Source organism: Varroa destructor, unplaced genomic scaffold (genome assembly GCF_002443255.2).
Source record: "Varroa destructor unplaced genomic scaffold, Vdes_3.0 BEIS01000007.1, whole genome shotgun sequence".
Classification (NCBI taxonomy): domain Eukaryota; kingdom Metazoa; phylum Arthropoda; class Arachnida; order Mesostigmata; family Varroidae; genus Varroa; species Varroa destructor.
Window position 1 is genome coordinate 3,265,250 of NW_019211460.1, and position 23,899 is coordinate 3,289,148.

The 23,899-nt window shown below is 40.6% G+C and overlaps 2 long non-coding RNA genes across 6 annotated transcripts in view; one reads left to right on the top strand and one right to left on the bottom strand.

The window, feature by feature from the left end:
* Window positions 1-21,949, bottom strand: part of LOC147754199 (uncharacterized) — a 40,347-nt gene extending 18,398 nt beyond the window's left edge. For 3 of the 5 annotated variants that reach the window (XR_015317028.1, XR_015317029.1, XR_015317026.1), the window contains exon 1: window positions 21,814-21,949. This is a non-coding gene — a long non-coding RNA (uncharacterized LOC147754199). The remainder of the gene's footprint in view (window positions 1-21,813) is intronic. The other 2 variants (XR_015317027.1, XR_015317030.1) reach the window with 1 other exon arrangement.
* LOC111254274 (uncharacterized) lies at window positions 3,659-6,660 on the top strand. Its single transcript, XR_002674988.2, has 3 exons — window positions 3,659-4,139; window positions 4,926-5,027; window positions 5,629-6,660. It is a non-coding gene; the product is annotated as an uncharacterized LOC111254274 (long non-coding RNA).
* Window positions 21,950-23,899: the final 1,950 nt, after the last annotated feature.

Genomic DNA, 23,899 nt, shown 5'->3' on the forward strand with positions numbered 1-23,899 from the left:
ATCCAGTTCGTATTTCTGTCAATCTCAGTCGATTAGATCCGCTTTTAATGACGTAACGAAGTTCAGTCGCCGCATGATGACGACGTTTTGGACGTCTTGTTCGACGTTTTAAAAGTCTTCGATTCGCTGCAGCGTAATATACCATTGACAGCGCTTTCTCCTATTAAGGCGACAGTTCTTGTAGATAATTCTCAGCTATAATTAAAGTAAGATTATTGTGTTTCTGCCAACTCATATCTCCGCCTTTGTTGGAAATAGTTTCCTCCTAGTTGTCTCTTCGTCAGCGTTCGTGTTAGGTCTGCCGCCAAGAAAAAGAAATGCTTAGAGTTCGTCGCTTATGGAACCTGTAGGACATGCTTGCTTCGTTCTTGCAATGCACTCGCACTGCAAGAACTTACCGTGCCTTCATCGAGACCTTGTTGTGCGGCTACATTATAGGTTGAGGAAGGTCTTGCAAAAAAATCATCGTGAATCTTAAAATCTTTTAAACTATTGCAATGCGACATACGCTTGGCTTCAACAACAAAAGGAACACATTTTTTTTCTCTATCGATGAGGGATTCCAACAGTTTTCGCTGCATTCAAAACCAAGTTTAAGTATCACTAACTGAATATGTGTTTTACTAAAGATGTCTGAGCGGGAACAATGTAAAACAACTAGAACAAATAAAGCGTACGTTTTCAAACAAGCTAATGAACAAGGAAGTGTAGTACCCAGGTGACTCAATATGTCATGATAGTTTACCACGTGCTTTGTCTAAAAGATGTAGCAGAGACCGACAAAAAATATCCTATAAGGATCTATAAAATAAAGGTCGATAGAGTAATTTTATATAGAAACAACTAAAAAAAGAAGTGACCACGTGTCTTTCTATAATGTCCGGTAACTCTGTATAAGTAAGACACATTATTACTAAACTGTGTACCATTTGCAAATAAAAACCGTTAGCTCTCTCACGTAAAGTAAGTTCACTGTGTGTAGTAGGAAACTGACTGATCAAAGAGGAAAAATACAACAGACTCATGTGTATAATCACTCAGATAAACACACTTCCAGCTTCCTGGCCAGTATTAACGAACGTATTTAATCGAAAGTGGTTATAACTTCAGATATATACTTGTATATGCGGCTTAAATCTAGAGTAACAATATATCTTACTGCAAAAAATGTGACCATAGTAAATATGGTATGCGACTTAGCTATACACTTTCTACTTTGTGTCTTTTTTTGCCAGCTCATTCCGATTTTATTCTTTGCGATAGAAAAGCTGTTCTCTGCGACGACCTCGATGAGCTTCTACAAATCGGTCATCCTAGTAATCTCATACGGCAATGACCTGATCGTATCTGCTTTCGACCCGGTTTCAGCGAAACTTCCGTATTAGGAGCAAAGGGTTCATATCCGGAGAGTTTCTCTGTACTGTTAGACTCTTGCAGTTAACTGATAAGCCCACTGATCCGAACAAAAGCGCTATTATTTGCTTTGTCTTCACGGAAGATGAGAACAGGGTGACTAACATAGACTTCATCGCTAGAATCAGGTTATCTGATTTTTCACTTCGACGTAATGATTCATAGGTCCTGCTCGTGCCTGTAAACTGTAAAAGCTGTGAATCGTATAGACTACCACGGACTTTCCTTCTGAGTGTAGACTTCTCATTAAAATGTCACGTACATTTGGATATTTGCTTCCACTTCATGAACGTCCGCGTCGGCCCCCTTTGATTTGAAGGTCTATTACCCATGTACCGGCGCGGTTCAAAGCTAAGGACATGTAAGGATGAAAGTTTGAGGAGAACTTAATTGTGGTCACTTCGATACGAACTAGCGTCTTACTATTCAAACGCAGCGACTTTACGAAGGTGTGACGGTCAACTGGTTGCCGAGGATCTTGGCAACGATAACATGCTATCAACCTGTCTTGAAAAAGTTCCTAAGGTCTTTTACTGTTCGCTCGTTCAAATCGATGCTCAGCTACACGCTATGACATAGACCTCTGACGTAGTAATTGCTACACAACATGGAAGTAAGCGCAGCTGCAGCCTTACCGCAGGTCACGTCCCAACGATCTTCTTCAAAGGGACCTCTGATTCCTCAACGAACTTCTATCGATGACTTTCACTTGCTGCTTTTTACATGAAGTAGTCCCCTAACAACACGGAGTTGGTTGTGGTAGCTAGTCGTTAAGCACATTGCGTTCATTGGTTGAAAATTATGGATCAGTTGCTAAAGATGGTATACCATGCCTTGTAGTAGAACAGATGACAGCATATGTGCAAGGCTCTCTTCTCATACGGTCTGTCCGACCTTTAACAGCATATAAAACTCAATTCACGTGCAACTTCTTCAATATGTCACGGAAGGCCCTTGCGACATCTCTTTGTAGAAAACGTCTTTTTTTTTTTGGTCATTTCTTTCATGCGTTCTGGATCAAACAATAATTGTATGTTGCTTTTACCCTACAAGCCCCAGCTACGTTGTCAAGATCGGTAGCTCATTCTCTGAATGAGCCAATATCCCTCTGGCGTTCCTCATGGATCATGTAAGCAATTTTTGTTTAGGGCAGAGATGTGCCTTTTTAAGTGTCAATTACTGGTTACCTGCAAAATGTACATTGATGAACTCTATATCTTTGCTAAAATCCAAAATATTATAGATACCTAGCGCGTTTAAAGGACAGTTGATGATATTGACTCTTGTATGCAATACTGATAGGGTGAAAATGTAAGTCCTAAGGAGAGCATATGTTAAATGATTGCCTTGTAATACCGTGTACCGCCTAGGTCAACAAGCGGTCGCTAAGGTGACTTTCGTGCTCACATTGCTGACGTGGCCAAGGCGGCCTCTAGCATAGGTAAGCTGAAAGGTATCTGTTTCGGTAGATACCTGAGATAATTCAAACATATGAAGTGCTAATTATACCTAAGAGGCATACGCATGGGCCATATTTTGTCAGACAGATGATTTCATCTCTGGGTCTAAAAAAGAGCCTGTCGTCAATGCAATATATTTTGTCAGCACAGTACAGATATTCACGTTTTTACTAATAAGTTAAGTCGGTATGATAAACTTTGTGATTTTTACATCGTTAGAGTGGCTCATTCGGTGAACGGCCTTAAGTCTAGTCCCGTTCAAGGTTGCAATCACTGGTATTGCCAATCACGCGTTTGTCGGAGGCACAAGTTTTCTGTATCGCTTTTGTTCTTGCTATATTCTGAAATACTATATAGCTCCAATGTCAGATAATTAAGCTTGCTCTGAAACCATTTCTACAAGTATTCCTACCTTAAACAAAGACCTTTCGAAGTAAAAATAGTCCATTCATTTAGCACAAGCTATATCTATAAAAATAACAATGTTTATAATCGAGTACTTATAAAGGTGGCAATATCGATAGATTATAGGACGTTGGCGAGCGATTGGCTAGGGACAATCATGACGATAGTTTATTGTGGTCAGTGGTACTATACTCTTTTCACAGACTTCGGGCTAGCAATGTAAGAACCACGCTTACGTTTATAGCCTCGCACATTAACAACTCTACGCCCTATGGCTCACAGTGGGATGTAAACGGAATTACTTTTGCCATAAAGCTCGACTCTACCGTGAGACTAATTTACCTTCCTTCGAAAAATGAACAGAAACTCAACCACTGACGTAGAATCAAGGCGATGCCTATCGTTACTATATATAGATTACTTATGATTTGCTGCTTATTGGTGACAGGAGATCGCCACTAGCCAATAGGGCCCCCTTTTCAATTGTTGCATCGTATGTCGCTAACTTTTACCTACAAAGTACATACGAATCTCAAAATGTTACAAACACGAAATTTGAAAATGCTATACGAACCAGCCTATAAGAAAGCAGTGAGTCTCAATATTAAATATGTCGAAGTACCCAAACTCGTGTTTCAAATGGACCACTTGATAGATAGGCAAGGGATTAAGCTGCCCCTAGCTATGTAGTATATGCGGTCACTAAGCGCCACGGTACCTGAAAAAACATTTGGTGATATTGAAGCGGGAATGGTGATTTGCTAACAACTATTTAGCAATAAGTAGGTTACAGTTCCCAGTTGAGTGGGCTTGGTTCAGAAGAGCCGATAACGACGATGACGTCTCGAACCCAGTTTTCAGGTAAAGTTCAGTAGTAATTTTAAGGTATTTTCAGTTTTCTGCATTAGTCCATCGTGAGGTATCGTTATACGCTCGTGATTTCTATTGCACACCATATTTGTGGTATTACGTATTTTTCGTTGCCATTGCTTTACCGTTAATCGTGCCATAATTTATAAAAGCGAAATAACCTATATAGAAGGCTGAACTTTCTTAATAATAATGTTTCAAATTCATTCAAAATATAAAAAACTATTAACGTAACGCCTTAGAGCATTTCGAAGCAAATCTCGATCGTTGCAGGATAGAGGATGCGTTTTTACAAAGCCTTTTAATGAGTACATTACAACGCAGAGGCGGTAGCTTGTGTGTAACGTAACAGTAGCTACTAGCATTTGCATATCGGCGCGTTCTGTTATTACATCAGAAAGCTCTAACCGCTGCTGAGTTATTGGGAATAGTCCGTCTAGATCAATTCAGTATCACATATAATCTCACTGCTTATCAAAACCAAATGACATAATTTTCTCGTGCCTGGTTAGCATACAACGATGTTCGACACCGCAAGAATGATGACCTCTTTCTACAGATTCAACGAATACATCAACATGATATTTTGTCCCGTTCCACGTCTTTAATAAAATGTGAGAAACGTTTCCGTGTGAGAAACGTTTCCGCGATATCTGTATCCGCGGTATGTGTGCATGACACGTATTTTGGTAACTTCCACATAAAGTTGATGCCAAATCAACTCCCTCAGGATGCTTTTACAGTTTCTTTTCTATATGTTTCGTATGATATTTATAGACTACTGCAAACCCTTGTGCGTGTTAGAGAAAGGCTGAAGAACCGACCTGCGAGCTAAATCCACGTCTCCCGGTTTGTCGACAATGACCTATCAGGAACGAGGTGCGGTTCCAAACAGTAAAAAAAGCCATGTTCGTTATAACGCTGCACATATAAGTCTCGGCTTTTACGAGGACAAGATATACATCTTATACTATAATTATATGTATTAGCAATTTAAACGCTTAAGCTTTCATGACAATAGCAAGGCAACACATCCGTATATCTATGACTGAATCTATGTGGGCATATAACACACGGAATCATCTGTAACCGCCATTGTAAAATGTTGTACATTTCAATTTTAACCTGTTACACGATCCAGCAGTTTTCGAGAGGAAAATTCATCTGAATGCATACATGGTGGTAATTTCTCAGGACACAAGCAGCTCTTCCAAAAAAAGTTGTTGTAGATAAAAGAAGTTTATCTTCACATTCTTGTAAATCGTTCTATGGCGCATCCTTTAGGCTATGGTTAGGACAATAGCCATAAGCGCGCTGTCAACACTGTTCGATACTTAATGCGTTATAGAGCAAAAAGCTTGGGCGCCCTGTTCGGTTTAAACCTTCTATAATGTAATTTTTTGGTAAACTTATAATGCAATCGAATGCCCCAAGTCTAAGTCATAAACGGTATAATAACTATGACGCCTGTCTTATACAGTCCGTGCCGGTTCGGGGGGACGTTGAGTGCCGTGATCCGGCCTCTGAAAGCTGGCGCACTTTTTCAAGGGCTTCTGCGCCGTCGTGATAGACAATGCCACTTGTTTCACATCGCAGAAAATACTGGACAGCGGGAAAATCGCATTGGACACATTGAGACGGCTGTCGGACACCTATGACCCAACTGGTTGGTATGATTCGAACGTCATGGAAAGCCTAGAGGAGGAAGGATATAATTCGCTTTAGAACCCACTTGCGTGGGTTACGTTTCTGATCAAAATATCCACAAACGAGAAGCTGGGAAAGACGCCGTTCGAGTTGTTTCCCGGTTATCGGGCTATCTTCACCGGAGAGTCGGCTGTCGGAATGTCGCGCAAGATGTCGCGGGAACGCACACTAAGCGCTCTACAATCGACAAATGGTACGTGAAAGCACCGTTTAAATGGGAAAAGTCTGCTCCACAAAGTTCAAGAACGGCACGAAGGTACTTGTGAAAGTCAGATGAACTGATCGAGAACGACACCTGATCACGAACGGAAAGTATATACCGCCTTAACTTAAAAAAAAAAACCACCTCAGTGTCGCGGCCGGACGTCGCCTGCAAACGTTAACTCTGTCATCATTTCTAAATGAATGCGGCCTTTTATACCTGCGGTTACTATGTGGCGTTTCCAATTCCGATATGGCTGAACCAATTCGTTCTCTCTTTGTCAAGATGTCAATGAAAGTTTCATCTTTATGTGTGGTATGTAAAGCATCTGGGCGTAACTAAGAACATTGGATCGTATTTGATTTGTCTACGCATAGGGTCCGATCTCGTTACTATTTGAAATCTCTGTGTGTATAGTAGTAGTAAAAACTTTTCTGTGTTTATCAGGTGTGTAAATGGCTTTATATTGTTAAGGTTATGGTGTATTCCATTTGATAAGTATTCTGTTTCTCTTGTGCCCGTTTAGTCTTCCATATCACTAACGCTTGTCGATAATTTTAATTCCAAGGTAAACTTTACATTTTAATATTGCAACCCGAAAAAAGTCGCTAAAACAATTTAATACCTGGTAATAAAAAAAAATAACAATAAATATACCGTTAACGTTATTTTCTATCTATTACTTTGCGACAAACCTTACACTCGTCACTCGCATAGAGCAATAGCGTATACGAACAATCAGGCATAATTGATTACCTACAATTATGTCCATTCCGACGACGTCCTACCTTTATGTATAGTTACGGCACGACGCTAAGTTTGGCGTAATAGCGGATAATTCATAGAATAATTAAGGTATAGTCCATTATTTACCGGCAGGTGTGCCTAATCAAGGTTTTATTCGAGTAATAAGTCACACACAAATACGACAATCAATAAAATCCTGCTCAAAAAACGCATTGTACCGCGGAGAGGGATGTCCTAAACGGGACACGTTTCAGATAAATGTCTGTTATGTTATGCTCGTTTTACCACCTTGAGAAATACTGTCAAGTTAAGAGAAAGATGGCGCTGCCTTCGAGCATCTGCTTGGTAACCTAACCTAACCGAGACATAACTTCATAGGTTATCGACATACGGTTACTTCTACTACAGGTAAATTATCTCATTATACTCCATTTTCAACAAGGAGTTATGTTTCATTGGGTATGCTGTGAAGACGCTGCCGGAAAGGCTTGTGTTCAACTGGAAAACTCATCTCAACTGTCTCTTTAGGCGTTATTGTGATTTTTCTTTAATCATTATTACGGATCTCTATCTTATTGTGTAATGTTTTGTCGCCCACCGACAGCGTTATTTCGGTCACTGGACTCTACGCCTTAATTTTGTAAGAAACCAAACTATGCCTATAATATTAATATTAAGTATTTTGTAGCTTCAGTTCTGCCCAGTCCATAGAATCAGAGCTTCGTTAAGGCCTGCGGGTTTGAGATGAGTACCCAAATGCTCTCACATAGACTCATAGTTACCAATGGGTTATGTGACTTATTGATCATTTCTTTTCATTCAGCTTCCTTTCTCTGTCAGGACGGAAGGAAATCTGTCCTGTTCAAGGACCACTAGTTAGCCCTTGCGTTTCCTTTTTGCTGTTTACGGAAGATTCTGAAACTGCGAATTCCAATTGCTCTTTGATTTTTTTAACATCCTCACAACAAATTGGCCGTAATAAAACCTTTTTCAAAAGTCTCTTGTAAACTGGCATAGTTTAGAGGTTTCGGTTGTTGATTCCATGTATTCTAATTAGGGTGTTGTTTTGCCCCCTGACGTTTAAATGGCTGTCATTATTCTACTTTATCTAAGAGTGTTGCGGCAGGAAGCATTAGGGTATGGGGTTGTCTGGCTCTCTGATTATGACCTATGTTGGTTATTTTAAATTTAACATTTCCTCTTTGTGACATAATTAGATCGCCGTCAAAATAAATTATATAGATACTCCGTTGTGGTCATGGTTGATATACATCAGACGTAGAACGGCCCAATCGGGTGAGAGAGTCATTGTTAAACACAGATGACGCTTTACAGTCGCTGGAAATTTTCAGGTCTTTAGCTAGCTTGTTTCGGGCAAGGTCAACACGTAAAGTACTCGGACCCATGGATTGGTAGGACGCTAGCCAAAGATTTGAAGTGCGGCTTTATTCTATTCAGTGCAACACAAAAAAACTTAAAACTACACGTGGCTATCCAATGAGGTTTATTTATTCCACATCAGATACAAGCAAACATCTATTATTAACTAGCTCAGATATTCATTCACTCAATTGCTCCTTCTCCGCCCTCTCGACCCGCCTCTGAATAGGTCGCCAGCGCGGTTTTAGTATTATTAAACAATACCACTAAGTTCAAAATGAACTTGATAAAGCACCCAGCCTAAAATCTCTAACATAAGTAGGAATGGACGTATGCGCAAATATACACGTACAAAATAACGCTGTACAATAGCTTAGTTTTACAAATTGAAATCAGGTGACTTATTGATTTTTCTTATCTAGTAACTGCACGCCATAAATACTATGGTAACATCTTTAGTTATTGATTTAAAAAAGTGCGGGTCACAAAATGATATACATTGAAGTTATATGACGAATTAGTGAACTACTTTAATCTACTACGTTAATCGTCGCCGCTTGACTTCATGGCTTTTGCATCTGATTGAGGTACAGTTAACGCCCAACCGGCTCCGGAAGCATCAAGCATTCGTAGTAGGTCAAGCCTCTATGTCCGCTGTGGTTTACAGGGTCGCTTCCAAACTAAGGATCCCAACACTAATAGCAGCCACATTCGAGGGATTCGCGTGGTACAGAACGAAAACCTCTTACCGGATGCAAAACTCCTGAAGGTGTCCACGATAGATCTAAAAGGTCTTGACGTAACTGGTATCAGGAAAATATAAGGGGCTGTTCCTGTTCATAATCTTCAGAGCTGACTCCGGAACAGATGTTTTTAGGAACGTATTCGTTAATAGTTCCAGTGCGGAGTAAGAGGGAACATCGTGCTGATGCAGACCATGCGCGTATAGGCTCAAACTACAATCATGTTCTACTGCCTCAGAAGTATAAGTGGATACGCAGGCCTTCGAAAAACTGTGCACGGGATACTAAAGCGCTCCCACATCCGCTTTTGCCGCGGAAGGGGGAACGCTGAACCATGTGTGTGTACTGGGCGCTTATTGCAATTTGTATGGCCATTAGAGCCGCTACGCACAAATCAGTTATTGGATTTCGCTTCTTTCCGTCTATAGAGAGGCATAGACGATTCGAGATTTAATGTAGCAATTATCGCTAACCTCGATTATTCGATAACAGCGAGGGGTTACTTTCAAGTGAATTTAGATGATTTTCGTGCTTCTGTAATTGTCCATAATGGGATCAAAAGAAGACTTTTCAACAGCCAGGCTCACACACAAGAACAGCGATCGCGAGAAGAACTCACTCAGTAGGGCGCGGATATCGGCGTGTTCACAGAGATGAAGAGTACATCACCTCTGCAATTAAGAAGAATCGAAAACAATACACTACGCCGAAGTAAAAAAAAAGAAGACCGACTTTCAGTTTTTAATAATGGCATCAGAGTGGCCATTCCATTGGGACCCTTCAGCAAATTGAGTGGTTTGTAAAGCAGCAAAAAAACTTAACGTAACTATACATAATTGAACGGGCCAAACAAGTGCAAAGTTTGACAACTGAAGATTGGAAAAGGGTCTTTTTTTCAAATAATTTTGAGACTTTGTATAGCAGCTCTTATGCGTTCACAGACGCCCTGGCGAAAGGTTCTACGAATCGAAGTCAAATTTCAGTATAGGAATTCCACATTTCGTCATCGAGGTTACAAAAAAGAAACGACAAAAGAAGAAGGAAGAAAAATGGTATCCCAAGTACGAAAATGGGCTCCGGAGGGGAACGATTTGTTCCTATATGACAAATGACCATGTTATGCGGCATTGTGCCTTCGAAGTATTTATTGCTAATGTTGTTGAGCTTTTGCCATCACCTGGAACATTATCCAACTTCAATCCGATCCAAGATATTATAAAACAGTGTGACATTATGTCTAAGAGCCGCACAAGAAATCACGAACATGACACAACCAAAGAATACAGAACTTTTACTATGGCATCAGGAGGTACCTTCCTTTCAACGCAGTCCAAATATTCTTGTTTTTATATATATATAGGGCTGTTCGCCGTAACAGGTGTTGTCTATTTATTTGTTTGCTACCCTCGGTAGTAAAAAGAGCCCCTTTCTGCTAGATCAAAAACATAAATCTATCACGGTCAAAGCGTCAGAATATGAGCGAAAATGGGTCGTTGTTAAAAGTGTTCACGCTAGGGCGAATCACATTGAGATCACAAATTTTGTTGCCTGACACAGATTGTTTATATTGCTGCCAGTTTCTATAGTCCTTCGATAAAAATATATACGCGCAAGGCAAGCCACTAGATTTTCCATAGGCTTTTAAGGGCCAAAAAAGCAATTAAAGTGGCGCAAGAAACCATTTTTGGTAATCTTGAGAGACACATAAGAGACGACCAGTGAGTGCTTACGTCCCGAATTGATGCGGTAATCGAGGTGAACGAAAATTATGTACAATAAATAAAACCGTTAGAACTGATGTTGAGAAAAAAAATGTTAGAATAGCTGTATTTATTTGGAACTTGAAAATAAGTGGTAAGAAACGTTACGAATTTTGTCGGAATGCCCTGTAGGTATATATATATATATATATATATATATTGCAACAATGATGAGTTCCAACTTCGCGGCTGTCGAATGGCTGACCGTTAGGTGGGTATATATTTTATTCCGCCGGAAACCTATTTGTTAAAAATTACATAAGTTACATGTTTCACTCGTTCATACAATATCTCCACCCCGTGCCAAATCATTTTGGGTATTCCGTAAATTGGCGGTAACAAGCTATTGCCGTGGCCCGCATAATTGATACGTGTATCACGCAACAAGCTCCTCGACACTCCATTGTGGCTCAGACCTGAGCGGCAACTTCTGTGACGGGCAGGCATGCTAGCGCTTAGAGGTCGTACAAAACCGGACTCTCAGGGCGGAGCGCCCAGTGTAGCGAGGATATTGTGTCCTCAAAGATGTACGTTCGTTAGCAAAGTTAGACATAGTTTTCTGTCCAGAGCTTGGATACCTAACGACCGAACTCTTGGGCTCACCGCGGTTCCGTCGATTCCTCTGGTAACACGATCTTTAACGCATCAACGTAATTCGAACGACGTTACGCTTAGGGCCTTCCTAACGGTATTTTCGCAGTGAAGGTGACCGCCGGAAGCATTGCGTGGGTGGAGGGATTTATATAGTGGTGTTATATAGCGTTTTTGTTTAAATAAGTCCCAATTATCCGCTTCGACGCCGACTTTTAGCTCGCATTATACTAGAACTGGGCCAGGCCATATAGATGTGACGTGTGAGGTCTGCGGTGGTCCAGCTTTGATAAAGAGGTCTTTGTATAAATATACATTCATTGCAACTTGTCGTCCAAAGCTTCATCTTTGATCTCTATAGAGTTTTACGCTACGGCCTGAAGATTATTTATTATAATATCAACTATCTATACCTGTCTGTTTTACTTAGCAAACGCTACTGGACAGATGCCCGGATCCCGCCACCATCGTCTTTTCACGTCTTGCGCTATTGTCATGCTGCACCGTCGTCTCAGCTTAGAAACAATTCGCTCAATTACTGACTAGGCCCTTGGCATAACTCAGATGAACAGCTCGGCCTGTCGGTGCAGGCAACGCTGTTTAACGGGATCTCCGCAGGAACTCCCATGAGCCTTACAAATTTTTGGCAAGTTCTTTCTCGATCAGGCTTCCCCACCAAAAAGCATAACCTGACTTGACACCCTTTGCATATTGCAATTCACGGGGCTTCTACCATACAGAACCTACGGTCATCTTATCGTGCTAGTTGATAGCTGATTACACACGCGTTTCAAACGGCCTATTCCCGTTGCTGTGAGTGGCTCGCGGACTGAAGCGATGATTGCCCAAGTATTTCTGAGCCCCAGACCGGATTCCTCTGTTGGCATAATTCTATGCTTTAGCTTGCTGACAGGTTTTGTTCAAACCTAAGAAATGGACCTCCCGCGGACGCAACGGGCGTAGCTCCTGTATTTTAAAATAATGTAGTACGCTATTTTCTGATATGAATAAGAGATTTTTGCAACGTGCTGTTGGCACACTTATTACTACCAACGAGCAAAAGTTCGCCAATTAATATGCTGTTATCTCGAAAGCGAGGCGGTACAATTCATTCGCAGTCGGGTAGCGCCGACGCAACGCGCGGCTAAAACCCCTGCTTGGTGACAACATGACAACCAAAACTCGTTTTTGAGGGTACTATACCTCAAAATGCCGGCAGCCCACTTTCGAAACCAGCTACGCTTTTTCGTTAGCCCATGAGTCCTCTTTACGTATAGGATTTTTCCGGAAAGTAGTTCGGAATTGCCAGATTAACTCCGCATATAAATTAAAAAACGTTGCTGCGATAAAATTAGCAAAAGGAACTGATTTGGCCGTACGACGCATGTTCGCTAAAAACATTTTCGCCGTCGCTTTTCATCCACTTTCTTCTTACTTTCTTTACTTCTTTCGTTAGTGAGGTTAAAAAACTTTTAGGAGGCCCAGGCCTTTTCTTCAAAAAGCTATACGCAGGTTTGTCCTTGGATCCCTGCCAAATATTAGGCTTTACTGCCTTGCGGTTGTGTTACTCCTTCGCGGCCCCTGAAGTATATTTTGACTTCCTGCACTACTTCGTCCCCAGGCCATCGTCCTTGGGTTATGCGACGCTGTATCATAAAGGTTCACTGTTTCGGTTTGCTACCATCAAACTTAAGACTCTGCGCTTTCTTCGTCTCGCTCTGAACAGCGTCCAACTGCAACGTACCAATTGTAGCTTTACCCTCGGTCAAGCAAGACTGGCGATGTCGAACTTCACGCTGCGCCTCAAGTGGTCGAAAGATCTAGTAGCACGTAAAGCGTACAGAACGCACACCGCTGGGTTCTCAAGTAGACGTGGCTCGTTCTCTGCTTTAAGGTGACAGGGTCGCCCGTCTGGTCGTCGTAAAATCCTAATTGCTATCCAGTGTCCTGTTGGTCTTTCTTTGCCAAAAGATCCAAGGGAATCATACTGGCGGTAACAAAGGGAACCTTCGTTGACGTGGCGCGATACGTCCTTATACTATTTATGGCAATTGCTCGATGGATTGAGCGCAGCGTCCGTCTGTTCGTTCCTCTTTGCTAATGTACCGTACGCACACGCACGGCGCAAGCGTACAAGACACTGGACTCGGTTGTTACTACCAGAAGCCTTCGAGTGCCCTTCACACCTATATTTTAACCGAGGTGTGCACCGTCTTGATATCGAAAAAATAAGTATCGCCATTAACCTGGGAAAGTTTCCATTTATTATTTAATGCGGTTCAAAATTTAAGTGTTTGTACTTTCGTTCTTATTTCAGAATAAATAATTTTCAATGACGACTTTACACAAAGGCCTAACAATATAATAACTGGTCAACAAAAAAGTCTCAAAGGAATTTTTAGGGTAATTGTAATTGAACTTCTAACCCAGTTGCTAAGCAAGCGTCATAAGGTATGAACGGGCCAATATAACCATCTTTACATAGTCCAACAAATATGCGTTTGATATCATTTCATCGTGATGGCCTCTTTAGCAAACCTCGGGCTCATACTTATATATGCTGAATATAGTTTAGTGCAGGATATTGGGGGTAAATTAACGCTGACATCGTATTAGCAGGGTAAGTCACGAACAGCAGAATCGCATTGAGCCAAAAAATATTAAACTGATACTTTAGTGCGAATATCACAGTCGCTCTCTATCAAAAGTGTTGGATGCCCTTTGGCAGTTTCATATGGTGCCATGGGTGTTGCTTTCGAAAGTTCCATTCTGACGGTAAGGACGATATATATATAAGAAATGGACAGATAAATTGATGAGTTCATATTCTGAAAGGAGCCTGGATACACCGTCTTGGGGTTCTTTTTAGTAGCCCAATCTACACGCACTGGGCTCAGAAGTGTTAGAACCAGATGAAGGCCGAGGTACTTCGACACCTTAACAATAGGCAAGCGAGCACCTCCAAGCGTAAGATAAACCTGTCTATCGGTATTTCTATCTATGGGGTACAAACTAGACGTCTTTATGGCAGAACCGTCAGGCGATTATCGTCTATCCATTTCATCCTGGAAAGCGCCTCGCTGACCCGGTCGTTCTAGTGTTTCCTTCGTTTCTGTCATGGCTATCAGCATTAAATCGTTAGCGTATGCCAACGGCAGCTTCCGGAAAACTTTCTGGTATCTGCAGAACGCCTTTAGCCTAAATTTATCGACTATTTTCCAATCACAGACTTTTGAGAAACCCTAGTTAGAATTCTGCATTGAATCTCTTCGATACTAAGCGCTCTCTTTTCCAAATAGGATGGCATATCTTCTCGGGATAGACAAATATGATTTTACGTTTGAAACCCCTCATAATAACGTTCCGATGTAAAAGCGCTTTCGTCATTGAGACGTACAAAGGGTACAAGTTGCCTTTTTGATCTCACCCCCTTTCGTCACTTAGTGCAACATATATCTCTTGCACATAATTCTTCAGAATCACCTATTTTTAAATATAGCATTAACGGATTATTTTTATCAGGAGTCTAATCATAGTGGTTTCATTCGACCTGTTTGAAGCTTCTCTTCGGACCTGTAGACCTGTGAAATGGCACGACAGTCATATAAGTAGCTACTATTATTTATCTTATTTTTACTGATTATTAATATCTGGCAATAATTTTTCTTAACTCCAAGATTTAAACCAGTGTGGAAGCAGGTTGTTTCGTTGTTTCCATGGCAACATACTCAAACAGATGCGCATTAACCAATTTTAAGCTTGAATATAGAAGCTAAATGGCTTCTTCCCATATGGCCGGAGATCTTTCCCTCGGGTAAGTCGATTCGTCAATTCTCAAAGACTTTGGTCATAACGAGTAATTTTATTGCGCCCTGAGGCGCACCGTCAGGGCCCGCTGCTTTCCGAACTGCCAGTCTTCTTTCCAAACTCCTTAACGGTGATCTTATCCACAAGGTCAACATCAATGACCTAGTTTCTCCTCTCAACTTACGTTGGAAGCAGATCCATTACTTCCCATAGACTATGCAGGGATGGTTGGGAGTGCTACTTCCCCATGCTTCTAGAAGAGGTCTCCTCCTCCTCCTCTGAACCAACAGGTCCGTGAACGTGGAAAGTTATTATCTTTGGAAGCCGGTACCTCCTCGCTGACCCGCTATTCTTCTACACAATGGAAGAATTTTCAAGTGCCATGGGCAAAATATTATAAGGCTCAAAGTATTATGAAAATTTTGAGGTGCCCTAATCGAGAAGTAACAAGGCTGTTGGGTTTTTCAGGGGACCCGAAAATCAGTATGCACAAAGCTCGAGTCAGAACCTTCTTAATCCTCGTCAGGTCTCTTTCTGCTATCCAGTTGAAGACACTGCGTTTTCTGAGCAACGTGACTCTACCCTCCCATATCGTGGCGGTTGTATTGGTCGTTGGTATACGTCGACCCACTTGCGACCCTAGGGGCTTTTGCACCTTTCTCCTTATCGCAATATCAGTGCTGTGACCCGTTCACCGTACCGCAATATATCTCTTTGCATCAATTCCGTGGTTTTTTTGAGCAGGTATAGAACTATATCCAATGTTTGCACTGCCTCGAGGAGCATATCGTGAGGTGCGAGGTCTGGAGAAATTCTGGCTGTAAAAGGACCTATCACTCAAGCTTTGACAGTGCAACTTTCACAACTTTTGCCATGCACTGTCTACCTTTGAAGAGAAGAAGGATGGTTTTGCTTTATCGGTCGGGTCCTTATTATCAGACAGTGTCATTTACATTTATATGGGCCATGTACAGATATTGTTGACCTTTTTTCTTAAAAATCGTCCACTGTATGAGATTAGACGTATTTGCCGAGCTACCTATTCGCGTTTCTGCTTCATATTAACGTGACGATACCGCTTTTTGTCACCTATAACATTTCTGCGTAATTGTGGCTGCTTGTTACCCATTGCTAGGCGAACTGTAGAAGCTCAAGATTAAGCTGTATCTCCCGATACGTTTCTTCCGGTCTGTGACATACCAAGGCTCCTGATTTCTGATCAAATTCTATAAATTCGTAACGTTTAACAATAGTCTGGAGTTCATACTTCTACACTAATTAACAAGATTAATGTTCGTCATCGAAAGTTTTCATCGACCTCAAATGGCCAATCGGAGTGGGCCTTTTACCCGTTAGATTTAATATTCCATCTTTAAACTTAACAAACAGCTTCAACACGTCCTTTCTGTCAGAGTTTTAGTGTTTCTAGAATGTGTACGCCTGGGTGCTTCGGTAATTTTTAACATCGACGTAGGGCAAAATAAAATAGGTGTCAAAAATACACTGTTTTCCCTGCATTCAACTTAAAGTTGCGTTCATTATACAGCGATGAAATCAAAGTGCACTTTTGGATGAGAAAAAGCACTTTCGAATAGTCTGTACTAACCACAACCATAAAGTAAACAAACAAAGGAAAGGTAAAAGAGGGAACACACAAGCGGCCATTACCTGTGTCCCAACACACGGATATATGTATACACTTTCATTTCATCGTTATATATATATATAGGACTTGTCGTTATTTATGTAGGATTTTAATATAAGTTCATGCTCTACAGGCAGAATCTATTCATGTTGAGTAAACTGAGGAATAGTCTGCAGCTAGCTGGGATGTCCTTTATGATTATTCTTACATAGGAGCGAATTGAACGTATAGCTAAGCACGTGTGAACACCGCCTTCGTTAAAGCGTGCCCTTTAAGGTAGACCTTGAATACGGCGTCCTGTTGACCTTCGTTTTCAAATAATGAGCATTTATATCTCGCACATGATATATAACAGAGGCAAACCTAAGGGTTCTACACATGGAAGTAATGTCAGGTCCTTCCAGGAACCATTCGCATAACTTTTCTCTTTTAGCGTATTAAATCATAAGTGGAAGAACACGACTTTGGCGGCTACTCGATGCAACTGGCGTGCATCGATGTCAACGGACCTGGACGTACGATTTTAAGCGATCAGTCGTTTGCCCGCTGTATAGCAAATTGCCCCCATCTAATTGAAACGAACGTTGTTTACATCTACTGTCTTCGATTTTGCTTACAACATGTCACAATAGAACTCATGTATTGCTATAGTCTTATCGTTTTTTTTTTTTTCGAGAGAAAACAGCCTAACGACACGCTCGTTTCGAAGGCCGCGCCATCCAATGACTTTTTATTAATGAGATCGTGGCACGAAACTCACCCTTAGCTTGTTTAAGCTTCAGATACGATAATTCTATTTATTCACGTAGATTGAGATTCAGCTGAAAATACGCTTCATCAGAGAAAATGCTGCGTAGACGTTGCTAGCGTGTGCATTGTGTTTCAACGTGTGAAGAGGAACAAAGGACGTTAACTGTGCGTTGTAGAAATTACGGCGCAACTTTTGTTTCAAAATGAGTCGAAGAGCTCAATGCTCATCGATAGACCGTGTTGTAAAGTACGACGTTGTGTTGATATCGTCGGATCGGCATACTGACCACAGCGTACTGTGGTGATCTTATACTTACTTAATAGTATTTCCTGTGCCAACCCGAAAAGGCATCCACATTTTGCACGGCACTCAGCAGGTGTCACGGCAATCAACTTACTCTTTCGATAGTAACTTTCGACGGAAAACAAACGCTGCAGCGTTGCCTCACTTTGAACCGCTAACGCCTAACAACCTGCTAGCCCTTACTTACCCACATACACAATGCCCATATAGGTAATTTCTATTCTATTTTCTTCACGATACGAACCATGTGTTCGCTGCGTATGTCGATCGATCGATCGATCGCTCGCTCCTTGGAAGATATTCTTACTCTAGATATACAACAACTTCACGATGCTTGTATCTGACATTACTAGCATATGACCTTATAAATTCGCTGTTATCGAGTCTGTTAACGAAGGATTCTTCCTACACTGTGTCAACGAGTTTCTTAGTCAGCTCATCTGAACCAGGTGCCCATTCCGATATGCGGCCAGGATTCCAGTCGGCAACAGTTTCAGCTTCCAGATATCATTTGTAGCTTTGCCTATCATCTCTTGATCATTGAGGCAAAACATTATTTTACTTTAGCTTGAACCACTCACCATACGGATGAAATAATCATAATCGGAACCATATCCTGATGCTATGCTATCGTTATTACTTCACGAAAACTCACTTAGAAACTTAACTAACTTCAAACAGTAGCGCTACGTAGAAATCTTCGGATATCTTGCTTACCTCAATAAAATGAATAGAAAAAAAACTGCGTTAGCTTTAGCTAGAGCGGGCGTTGCGACGGACGTATTTGACTACCCGATTGGTTTGTTCCTGAATATCACACGTATTGAATCAATAATAAGCACACACATAAAAACAGAGCACTGTTTCCGTAAATCAACTAATGGCTAAGCGTGAAATTTAGGTTAAAAGGCCGTTTTAAATATGCAAGTAGATCTCTGTTAAGAAAGCCTAGACCCTGTCGTATGATACCGAAAATGTTCAAATTCATATTTGACTGCAGATCTGATTAGGATTTGTCATTATTGCGCTTTGGTTCCAATGAAACCCGTACTGATGTGATGGAAGCGTCAACGATGCTCAGGCCTCGTGTAATAACAAGCGCTTGTAGCAATAACCTGATGCAAAGCTTAGAATCATATCGTGTCGAAACGAATTTCTCTAGTCAAGAAAATCATTCAGTTGAACTTGAATCATTCCTAAGAGGTATAACGCCTGATAACAATCGGCGTTTGTCGGCACAAAAGGAGTCTTCGAGTTTGGAGACTTCGAACGGCCACCTTACACGACACAATACATTAAGCCTACATAATACAGATCTTTCTCAGGATATATACCGAGAGAGTAAAACAAGCCGCGATTCAAACGAAAAATCTAAATACTGATATGGTTACTATCTGTGGTGTTATAATTGTTGGAAAGGAGAAAAGTTTGTTAGGTCATGCGGCCGTTGACAACTGGTCTACCTATACCTTCAAAACAAACCTCTTAATTAAAAACCTATGCCCTTTAGCCCACTAGCGCTCACTTACTACAGTCGTCGCACGAGCGTAGCGTAGAGCGGGCTCGACCACTAAATTGAATTCAAGCTCAAGTTTGTAGTTGGAAAAATTGGAACGGGGTTGGACCACTGTTCCTTTTTAGAAGCAGTTGCCTCACTGGTAAAGTACTAAGCTGATAGGTCAAAACAAAAATCACACTTCTGAACGATCAGTTATTACACACTGCAATTTTCCAACAAAACTTAACCCATCACTGTACTTATTAAGTATATACGACAAGAAACGATGTGCTTTAGGTATTTGCCCTCGCGCCAACGTACCGATTTCAGCCTTAATAGAGTGATACCGTTCATTGTGATGAGTAATGAGAGACAGCTATTGGTCGCGCTTGTGTTTATTCTTTTGCTGAGTCCAAAAAGTGGGAAAGTGATTACGTGCCAAAGTAAAATCACTGCACCGAATCAAAAAGCTTGATAAATTGGATAATAAATGAGTAAGTGAGAGACGAAACTTTTGTGACTGCAAAAGTTATCGCTGAATCGGTAACAGGAAACAACTTCCGTAGTCAGAGCATTTTTACTAGCTCGAATAAGCTATAACGGGTAGATATGGGACACGAAAAAAACAACTGTAGTTTTACACCCAGTTGGAAAATAAGTGCCGTACGATACTGGAATAGACCCATGTGGCTCACTAGATTTATGGTGAATTTGGCATCCCGGTTTTGTCGTCCCCCGTCATCCGCGTTTACTGAAATGTTGGTGCAAGCTAGCAACTCGTCGTAATCGTATGTTCTTCGCTGATGGCCGACAATTTTGCAAACACATTGGAATTTTAGGCAACTTTCACAGACCTCTCATATCGGTCTGTCAAAATTAGAATGAAAGTTACCTTGGGTCCGAAAATAGTTGAACCCAGATACCCTTCCCACATTTGACGCAGCGATTTAGGTGTATCATACAGTCTTAATATTAAGTGAAGGCAATATTTCTTAAATATATTAATGGGTGTTTTTAGATTTTCTCTGTCGATTTGTATTGTGGCCCACACGAATCAAACAAATGCAAACGTGCAGAAAATAACTTTTCTATTTGTGGTATATAATACCAAATAAATACTGCAATAAATTTTCCGGTTGGTTGACAAATATCTTTGACATATCTAAGACGCCTATGTTAAATAAATGTTTTTATTAGCTCAATTATTTTCCCAAATTACAAATTGTAGTAGTTCGCCTTTTGAAAAACATGTTTTGTAATTCACGCAATTTCGTTTAATTAATTTGTTAATAATCGTTAAGAAATTTCGGAGCTATCGCACGTATAACGTACAAATAAAGCAAGATAGTAAATATGAAGCATTATAATAGTGATGTAATATATCTGCATAAAACAACGAGGGATTCCTCGTCCTAATCAGATCAAGCGAGAAATCCATATGAACGCATTTTTGTTAATGGACCGTTCATTCAGGGTATTTTATTAACCTAAGTATAAACAAACACCTACACCGCTATATCAAATAAGAAAAAAGAAATTACAGATTTACTAAAAAGAACTAATTAAATTCTATTTATTCACCTGTACTGGAAATAGTTAAAAACTTCATAAATATAGCTCAAAAACGCAATGTCAGTCTTCATATCCGAAAAAAGTATGTAAACTATTTAAAATGCTTTGCGTCGTATGAGGTATACGAATCTTATTTGATTTATATAACTATTGTAAGAGATTTTCCAGGAGTCCCTAAAGATGGTCTTAACGAGCGACGAGTGACACGATATCTATCACAATTTCCTCCGTGCCTGGAGCACCTACATGTTTCTGGCTTCAGCATAGTTTGCGTCACCCGAGTCTATGGTTGGAATTTTACGTAGAACCAGCAAATTTTGCACCAGCGTCAGAAGATGCGAACTATTTCAACTCAAAATCAGTTTCAAATCTTAATACCAAATGAAGGATCGTTAGCTGTTACCGTACATACCGAGCTCCCATAGCGAATGGTGGCCGGAAAGCTACTCACTTATGCATTATCATTTAAGGATCCGGTTAGTTTCAACACCGAAGCGTAGACAAGGAGAAACGTACGTAATAATACATGTGGGAAAGTAAGCCAACAAGCTCAGCTTTCCCTAAGCAAACACTAGCAGCCAGCACTTTATTAATACAATACACAGATTAGCCCTTGGGAATGAAGCCTTCAAATTGCCCCATATATGTTGCCTATTAGCGGAAAGTGTGCCTCTTACAATAAAGATTTTCGTGCTCTTATTACAATATCTGTTGGAAATTGAATAAACAGTAATGCTAGCTTGTGTGGACACTTGATTTAACGTGAATCGCAGAATTTCATGAATTTGCTCCCAAATCGTTTAGCTGATGTATTATGTAGCAGAACCCACATTAGGCCCATATTCAATACGTAAAGCAAACCCTGGTCTGTCTGGTTGTCATGCGGCCGCATCATTCTCAGATACATAAATGGCTATACATTATTTAATATTAAGTTATATGGTTCGACAAACTATTACCTGGATGAATGGCACGATAGATGATCACTGTCAACGAGCTAGGTACTTTTACTTCGGTCCGCCCAGTAATTCATATTCCAGCGCTTTTATACTATACCGAAGTTACATTCGATAGAAATGCTTATCTTACGGCTAGATGAAGAAATCTAATATGCAGAACGCCATCGGAAACTGTGTCGGCTCGATACGACGTATTTGAGCAAATGACTAAATGCAGCATGGGGTTCAAAACAATGGAACGCCATTTGACTCGAGCTAAGATTTTTTTTTATCCACAAATGTAACATTCAATACATATGGTACGTAAATCTTCGTATGCGCTATTAACCACTGATAATGTTTTTTCGTCTCGCTTATTTTTCTACGAGCCTGCGATGAAATTCTGCCTGTTATCTCAAACGACACAATGTCTTATTATAATAATGTTTAAACTGACAAAGTTGTGTTATTATAAGAATATTGTTTAGAACTACTCTTCTCAAATACAGAAAAAAGGACGTTTATTATAATACGCAGTTGCCAGTTAATGGTGATGAGGTGGACTCTGCGCTGCAGCAATGGATTTTCGATAGCAAAAGGATTTTCAAATGAAATTCTGTTTTGCGATTATGAACGCACCCGAGAAATATGGATATCCAACAAAGCAACTGCCAGTCCTTCTCTTCGCACTAAATTGCCCTTTGCTTAGATACGTAATAATGAGATGTGACAAATACGAGCCGTAACAAAGTATAGAAAGTCTCCATACTATGTGCAGATTTAAGTATGTAGTTCTGAGCAGCTGGTTCCATATCGACTCAGCCTAAGACACCTTGGGCACTTGACATTTAGAAAGCCCGCAAAATCATATTTCGAAGCGCGTTGATGTTCGGAATGATCAACGCCGTTCGAAAACTGCCGTAAGCTGTACGAGTTACTCGCTTCCTGCAAATGCACAATTTCCTGTACAAACATCTGGATTACCTTGGATATTCTATTGTAGCATCATCAAAAATACATAATACATTTATTAATCTAGATGCTTGTAATCCAAGGTGGTTCTAATAGATGTGGTTTATGTGTGTGTTCATTGCTCCCCGGATCTATCGACATTGAAGCTGGGACCATCAGAATAAAAGCTGAGGCTTAAATGTCTAAGAATCACGGGAAGGTCAAGTCGTAATCTTCCTGGACCGATCTGATGCGAAGGCTATAATGAAAAATGCGGCGGAGAAGCAAGACTGACCTTCTGGAGTAAACGAACGCCAGTAAATGTCTCATTTGAAATATTTAAGAATCAAAGCTTTCTTACTTAAGTATCTTTCTGTGGTCGGAAAGTCATCTTTACAAGTTCGTATTCCAAAAAAGGCTACTGCGAGGGTTTTTAGGCAAATCCACAATTACTTCTTTAGATCTTAAGGTTGAAGGTTTTTTGCGAGCTTCAACGTTAGGTTTGAGTTAAGCTGCGCTCACGAACCTGAATGACGCATTCAGTTACTTGAGCTTTCTAGTTAAGCAACGTAATGCAATAAATGAAGCGCACGAGTTTACTGCAAACCTTGATCACAATAGACTAAGGCATAGACGCATAATAAAAGGACGGCAACCTGCAAAAAGACAATGAAATGCATTCGGCGGCAGTCCGTTTTTAACGTTATTGGGATGACGCGTCTTCTTTGAGGTATATGAAGTGCCGGGCTTTTGAACCGTCTATCGTTTGCAGTCATTGAAGTAAAACTCTGTATTTGAATCATTTGTACTTCAATATATAAGTCTGTTGTACGAGGGTGCTTCTATAAGCCATCCTCCCTAACACTGCTAAAGTGTCCCCAATGCGGTATCCACACGAGTTCTAGCTTGCTTCCATATGTATTATACCTCTCAGAGAAATTTATCGTGTAATTAAGGTATTTACGCATCGACTTTTCTAATCATCAACCTAGGACAAATCTAGATAGTATTGGTCTTTCAAATGAGAGTTTCCAGGAGAAAATTAAAGATATACTAATATATTATGTGGCTTCTGGGCCGAAGACTGTGACAAGTAAATATTCGCACTCCTTTGTAGAAACGAAATCATGGCCATTAAAAAAGGTTCTACAGAGGT